The sequence below is a fragment of the Bidens hawaiensis genome, unplaced genomic scaffold (genome assembly GCF_021521415.1).
Source record: "Bidens hawaiensis isolate Kalapana, Puna unplaced genomic scaffold, B.hawaiensis_p1.1 tig00017771_1, whole genome shotgun sequence".
NCBI classification, from domain to species: Eukaryota; Viridiplantae; Streptophyta; class Magnoliopsida; order Asterales; family Asteraceae; genus Bidens; species Bidens hawaiensis.
The window spans coordinates 232,852-240,877 of NW_027492682.1; the positions used below are offsets into that span (position 1 = coordinate 232,852).

The 8,026-nt window shown below is 38.9% G+C and overlaps 1 pseudogene; it reads right to left on the reverse strand.

Moving 5' to 3' along the window:
• Window positions 1–212: 212 nt before the first annotated feature.
• On the reverse strand, window positions 213–3,742 carry LOC143554630 (protein ANTAGONIST OF LIKE HETEROCHROMATIN PROTEIN 1-like; annotated as a pseudogene).
• Window positions 3,743–8,026: the final 4,284 nt, after the last annotated feature.

The following is an 8,026-nucleotide window of genomic DNA, read 5'->3' on the forward strand; positions in this document are numbered from 1 at the left end:
ACACAATAACATAAGAATCACCTTAAAATTCATAATAAACAAAAAACAAACAAACAAAAAACATCACGAAAAAATATTTAATCATCCAACACCACCAAAATAGCATAATCAACACCAAAAATCATAACCAAGTATTTAATAATTCAAACATCACCAAATAACATACTCAACACAAAAATATCATAATCAATTAGTTTTTAAGACATTCTTAATCAATTGGTAGCACTCCAACAGTCAAACATGCTTTGGGCAAGATTGTTTCTAAATGTTGTCCACTCATTTGAAGTTCCAATATAAGTTATATTATCTTCGTCTTCCTCGCTGTCTTCATCCGCAATCACGTTGTCGACCTCGGTCTCTTCCTCGTCCTCATCCTCGTCCTCATTACCAAATGGATCTATTGGCATTTATCTTCTTATAAAGTTATGAAGCAAACAACATGCCATTATGATCCTATTTTTTTGGGTAATGGGATAGTATGAGTGATCTCTCAAAATTGCCCACCTTGCCTTTAAAATACCCAAACATATTTCTATAACATTTCTTGCAGACGAAAGTTTCATGTTAAACAGTTCTTTTGGATTAGTGGGTTGGTATCCATCACGCCAATCATTTAAATGATATCTTTGACCTCTATAAGGGGCAAGGAAACCTTCTTCATTTGTGTATCCCGCATCTACCAAATAATAACCTAAAAATACATTATAGTTAATAAACACCAAAACTTTCTCAATTTACTATATTTATTCTATACACCTAAATGATATATATATTGTTACATACCCGGCCTTGAAACTTTCGATCCATGTGGCCTATCAAGAGCATCCCAAAGGACTCTACCATCCGCCGCCGACCCTTCCCAACCGGGTAACTGTAACATCCTAAATTATTCTAGTAGTGAATAAAAAAAGTTGCGTTTAATTATCGTGTGTTAATATTTAATTCATATTAAATAAAGAAAATGTCATGGACTTGGATTAATTAAGATGGATTAAAGGGTAATGGGCCTTAGGTCCATGGGCTTTAAGGGATATAAATACCCCTTAAACCACCCTTAACCCTAATCCTCATTCCATATTCCATATTTGCCTACACACTCAAAAACACACACACACCACCACTCATATACGGCCGAGAGAGAAAAGGTGAGATCCGAGGCCAAACAACGCTAGTTGGTGATTAGATCGTTATTATACGAGTTATATACAAGATTTAGAGTCCATAAACAAGCTAACCAAGACCGAAGAACGCATAAAGGTATGCCTTTTTACCTTTAAAGTTTACGTTTTTATAAACATTTAGTCTTGAAACTTAGAACAAGAATAGATCGGGTATAATTATAAATGAAACGTAAAGTAACAAACTTGACGTTAAAATACGAACTTAATGAACCCACGGCTAGGCACGGTTCATTTAAAATAAACCTTTGACCTAGTATTGAACGTTTTAGCTTAAAGGTCCAAACTTTATGCTTTTCCAAGCCGGGTTTTACCCGAAAATGATCATGGGAATGCTCACGGGTTGGGTTAATACCACATCGAAGGGTTACACGTTAAAACAGAGGTGATTATAGGAGTTTTGAATGAGCCGTAGCTACTACTGGGCAACTTCGCCTGCAGCTAATCCCTGCATAAGTTCGCCGTAGTTGTTACTGTATAACTTCGCCTGCTGACTAAGTTCGCTGGCTAAGTAACTTCGCTGATTGATAACTTCGCCAAGTTAACTTCGCTGAACGTTAAGTTCGCTTAAAATTCTAAGTAACTTCGTTGATTGATAAGTTTGCCAAGTTACTTCGCTGAACGTTAAGTTCGCTTAAAATGCTAAGTAAAAGTAATCCAGTACTAGACCACGAAACGGGCTAACGAATGAGTAGGTGAATAAAATAATAACTTAAAATCCTAATGGAAAATGCGTTAAGACAGTTAATGAAAATAAATTTTTTCCAAGCTGACCTGGCAGCTTAACCCCAGCCAAAGGCTCTGCCCCTTGGACCCCGCTAGGGGCTGCCGCCCCTAGAACCCCGCTGCCAGGGGCGCTGCCCCCGGACCCCCGTTCGTTGTGGGTAATAATTGAACTAGGAAGACGATATGGGTAGTGATAGTTAATTAATACGTGTAATTGTTATACAGTTAGCCGTGCACAACTCAAGAAAGTATTAACAATAAACGGTGAACGTAATCGCGTTCAGGTGAGTTTCTATCCCCACTTCCTTGTTATGTTTTTGGGGCTGTGTGCATACTCGATGTGTTTGTTAATACGTTTATCCTAAGTGTTAAATGTATATGTGAAAAGTATGAATGATTGCTTGTCAGTACGTGAACGATCTTCGGATATTGCACGTTTTGTCAAGTTATAATGTTATGTTAAATGATAATATGATATGTACGATATACGAATGAATGTAAATGAGGTATGGTTGTATGGTAACAAAGAGGGACCGAGCCCTAATAATACTCTAGGAAGGAGGGACCGAGCCGTAATAATACTCGAGGAAGGAGGGACCAAGCCCTAATAATACTCGAGGAAAGAGGGACCGAGACCTAATAATACTCGAGGAAAGTAGGGCGTAATGCTCTCCATAACGTAAGAAATGAAGGTAAGTAAGAATGAGATAAAGATATGAAAGTATGAACGAAAGCATGTAAGTATATATGTATTGCATGTTGTATGATTAACTAGAACTCACTCAGCGTAGATGACTTTTAGTATGCACGCAGGCGAGTAGAATGAGGCAGCTGGCTTGAGTGGGGACACATGGCAGAAGAATAGAGTCTGGCATCTGAAGACTTGTTGTGTTTTATAAGTTATGTTTTGATTTTGAAAGACACAAGGAATGTTTTAAGACATGTTTATGATTTGATATGTGATGTTTTATGAAAGATTTATATTCCGCGTAAAGTTTTAATTAACTTTGATATTTAGAACTATGTTTATGAGTAAATCCAACACTAAAGTAGCGCTACCGATAACGGGGCCTTACAGTAACACATATATAAATTGCATATCTTGTGAACACACACCTAACACATTCGTAGCAATCTCTCCTTTTCTTGTTCTATATTTAGGCTTTTCTTCACTAGGCACTAAACATTTTATATATGTTCCATCCAAAGCCTCTTAACAATTCTAAAATCAAAAAATACAAAAAAAGTGTTACTATACATGTCTAATCCCTAATGCAAGTTAACAAAAAAGTATAATGATTGGATAATACTTTGAACCATTTCCACTTATGATCAGTAGAATTCTCGGGAACAGGTTCGGGCTTCTTAAGCAAACGTGAATGCAATCTAATCACTATATTACAAACTCAAGAAACACATCTACTAATTGTGTCTCCCGAATGACGAAAACGGCATATCATGACCCGATTCTTAACATTATGAGCTATGATGTGAAGAAAGATGGCTACTTGTTCATCAATGTCCATATTCCTATTTGCTTTTAATCCTCCAAATGTTTTAAGCATGTCACACAATTTGATAAAACATGCTCAATTCATCCTAATTTGAGATATAGACATGATGTCACTCTCATAAACATACCTATACAATATGGAATATCGATCTAGTTTTGCTGAAGAGTGTCAAATCCGTGGTTTATCTATTTTGTATTTGACTACCAACATGTAAAGTGAAAGCATAAGCAAAGAAACAGTTGTAATAAGTTGGTTCCACCGTGCCAAAGTCAATGTCGTGTTCCTTTGGTTACGTTTATGAGTTTGTAAACTAAGTCGAGCCATTTCCTATTTACACGTTACCAACACACTACGAGTTAAATTTGTTGAAACAACTATATTATGATAATTCATATCTAACAAGTTATATCAAAGTATGTCATAAAGCACAAATCTGGTTGAAGCATTTCATCAAACAGTTGGTGTGCAATGGATATCTGTTAAAAATAGTTTAAAATTTTAAAAACTTTTGATAGCCCTTTGAAAAGTATCCAAGATTAAACAAGAACTTAAACAAAAACAGAAATTAAAGTATAACAATAACAATAACAATAATTGTAGGTCTCCCCGGGGCGTCGCTGATCGATACGGGATCCGCACGAGGTCTAGGAGTGTGGAATCCTCCTAGACTCGTTTAATGGTGTAGAAGACGAAGAACACGATTACACATAAACAAACACACGAACGGGATAAACAAATCTGCAGATCTTTTATATAAAACCAAACCACGTTATAAACCGAACACAAACAAAGACACAGCCGACCCGAGGTGAGCTCTACCTCGGGTCGTCCCACACTACTCTCCCTCTCGGTTTCTCTCTAGACAATTAAACTGAACACCAAATACTCTAACTTTCTTGATACTAAACCCTAACAAGACACACATATATATAGTAAACCAACTTCGCGGGCTTGGGCTTGGGCCAGTAGGCGAAGTTGTTCTAACTTCGCCTATGGCGAAGTTGTTCTAACTTCGCCACTTCTTCTCCGCTGGTCAGAATTGCATAGCGACGGTCACAAAATGCACCAACAGACTCCCCTTTGACCATTGCTCTCAATTCTAACAAACACAAAAGATCATATGTTACAAAACATGCACCAACAGACTCCCTCTTAACTGATGATCTTCTGTTTGCTCCTTCTTGTAGGACTTGATTGCACTATGATCTTCAAACTTGAACTTCACATATACATGCAACATCCATCCTGTCTTCAACCAGCTGTGTCTGAAACTGTCTTGTAGCTTCACAGATCTACCAATCACCCAGCGTCTTCCATATCAGATCTCCCCTTCAGTGTAAGCTTCTCCGACTATAATGATTGAGGTCTTTGACATGCATGCATGCCCGTGCCTAATTGATCATCTCAACCAATCACGTGAAGTACTTCTAACTTCACCAACACGTGAAGTTCTTCTAACTTCACCAACACGTGAAGTTTTGCTCCCTCCACAACTTCACCAACACGTCGGAATTGTATAGTAAGATAAGGTTCAATCTTCAACTACTCAACATCAAGTGATCAATTTCATCACAAAACCACCTTGAAAGAATCTAACACACATGACCATTAATTAATCCGAAGCATCTTCGATCACCAGGGATAACGATCAAGAACATTAACACTTTAATTCCCGATTAAATCCAACTTGTTTCAAAATTGTAACAGGATCCAATTCTCGAACGCCTTGAAAATAACATAAATAATATGCTCTGACCGCAATCCAGTAATGACGAAAACCTTCAGTTCAGTTTGACTTTCTTCAGTTGGTCAACCTCAAACAACAACAATTTCTTTGCCCAAAAACACCCAAATATGTGTCAACATCCAGTTTCAATCAATATCCCATTCACAACCTCAACTCCATATCCAGAGTTGACCCGTATTTGTTCACACGTAAGTCCAAGAGATAACAAGTTTCACTCGTTGTTGGAACAACACTTTCGGTCGCACAATAATCGTGTACACCTGGCCATACAGACGAAGACTCCAAACAATTTTTTTTTTAACTTCGCCTAAAGTCAACTTCGCCCAAAAGTCAACTTCGTCTGGCTATAACTTCGCCTGGCTATAACTTCGCCTAGCTGCTAACTTCGCCTAAACCCTAAAATTTAAGCGACAACTTCGCCTGAACCCTAATAACTTCGCCTACGGCGGCTGTTCGGCCAAAAACGCATCAGAAACGTGCCAGAAACACCAAAACGCAGATCTCGAACCATAGCATAAGAGCCTAAGGCTCTGATACCAATTGTAGGTTCCCAGCCGCATCGAACACTCGTATCGTCTTACGTAGGGATTCCGCACCTACGTAGTACGAGATACTTCCGTGTAGATCCGGCTGGGATTGGTGCATTTTGTGACCGTCGCTATGCAATTCTGACCAGCGGAGACGAAGTGGCGAAGTTAGAACAACTTCGCCTACTGGCCCAAGCCCAAGCCCGCGAAGTTGGTTTACTATATATATGTGTGTCTTGTTTAGGGTTTAGTATCAAGAAAGTTAGAGTATTTGGTGTTCAGTTTAATTGTCTAGAGAGAAACCGAGAGGGAGAGTAGTGTGGGATGACCCGAGGTAGAGCACACCTCGGGTCGGCCGTGTCTTTGTTTGTTTTTGGTTTGTAACGTGGTTTGGTTTTATATAAAAGATCTGCAGATTTGTTTATCCCATTCGTGTGTTTGTTCGTGTGTTTGTTTATGTGTAATCGTGTTCTTCGTCTTCTACACCATTAAACGAGTCTAGGAGGATTCCGCACTCATAGACCTCGTGCGGATCCCGTATCGATCAGCGACGCCCCGGGGGGGACCTACAAGTGGTATCAGAGCATTTGCTCGTGATTGTGTGGTTCGGGATTATCACACGAGTGTAGAAATCGTTCCGTTCGATTATTCGCGGGACGAGTTTACGTTGAAATACCGAGTTTTTGTGTCCTACCCATCTCACACTATCAAATATAACCCATTACACCTTCGCATACCTCACAATACGTCAGATTAAAACCTGCAAAAACCTTGTGTTCATCAGGCGAAGTTGCCGTCACTGTTCGTAGGGTTTGGGCGAAGTTATAAGTTTAAGCGAAGTTATCAACCAAGCGAAGTTGTCATCAAGCGAAGTTGTCATCAAGCGAAGTTAAGAGTTTCAGCGAAGTTAAGCTTAAGCGAAGTTAAGCATAACTTCGCCTACTGATCACTGTTCAAATTAAAAAAAAAATTGTGTGTTTTCAAGTCGTGTTTCTTTCAGCGATGACTTCGATAAACATTACGGAACTGGTGAAAATGGAAGTTGAGGCCGGTTCAGCAACTAAGGCTCCGAAAATGCTTAAGGGTACCGATTTCGTTGCTTGGAAAGATCGGTTTGAACAGTATGTTAAATATCAAGATGCTAAGATGTGGGTGTGCATACAAGATGGATACATTCCACAAACGGCCTTGTTTGAGGGTCGTGAACAGATTAAGAAGTACAATAAGATGGAAGAGGAAGAAAATAAGATGTATGAGGCAGAAAGTAAAGCTCATGCTGCAATAACAATGGCTCTTCCACAAGAGATTCTTCACACCTTCAGGAAATACAAAACCGCTAGAGAGCTATGGGAAGCGCTAGAAAATCGATATGAAGGTAATGTGGGGATACGTGCATCCAAAATTAAGCTACTAAAAACCCAATTCTCGGTGTTCAAATGTTTGAAAAATGAATCACTTGATGATATCATCACAAGATATTATCACCTGATGACCGAACTTAGAAATTACTCAATTGACTATAAAGAAGAAGAGATTTTAGAAAAACTTCTTGATGCTCTTCCACTGAAATGGGAAATGTACACGGTTTTGATGAGAGAAGATAAAGAGTTTGCCAATATTGATTTGGAAACAGCAGTCAATAAATTACGAACTTTTGAACTTAACATGGTTCGGAAAGAGACACCAACTGATCAGGTTCAGGATCCGGGAATGTATGGTGCGAAAGTTACTTCAAGTTCAAGTTCAAAGTCAGAATCCTCTGCTTATTACTCAAAAGGAGACTCAAACTTAAATTCAACTCATGATGGTCATGTGACTCTCAACATGGATGGTGATGTATGTTTCGTAGCTGCAGGAAGTAATTCTTCAAAACCTAAAGCCACAACTAGTAACTTTTCATCAAATGTTCCAACCAACAACTACTCACAGATGCCCTTGAGTGTTAAATCAGCTGAACAGCAGTTTGCTCTCTATGCATCTTTCATTGCATCTTATGAGAATTACATCAAAGGTAAAATAGTCGATCCCGCAACTTTGGATGAAGACTATGATCAGATTGATGCTGATGATCTAGAAAAGATGGATCTGCAGTGCCAGATGGCTATGATAGTAAGACGGGTTAAAAGATTCATGAAGAAAACGGGTAGAAAGTACGTTGGCGAAAGACCAGGTTTTGACAAATCAAAGGTTAGATGTTACAACTGTCAACAAAATGGTCACTTTGCCAAGGAATGTACAAATGAGAGAGTCGAACGTAGTCAGAACAGGCCTGCACAACAGAATGGGGGAGGTAGTGAGAATAGGGCTATGGTATCTAGACACAATGGTGGGTAT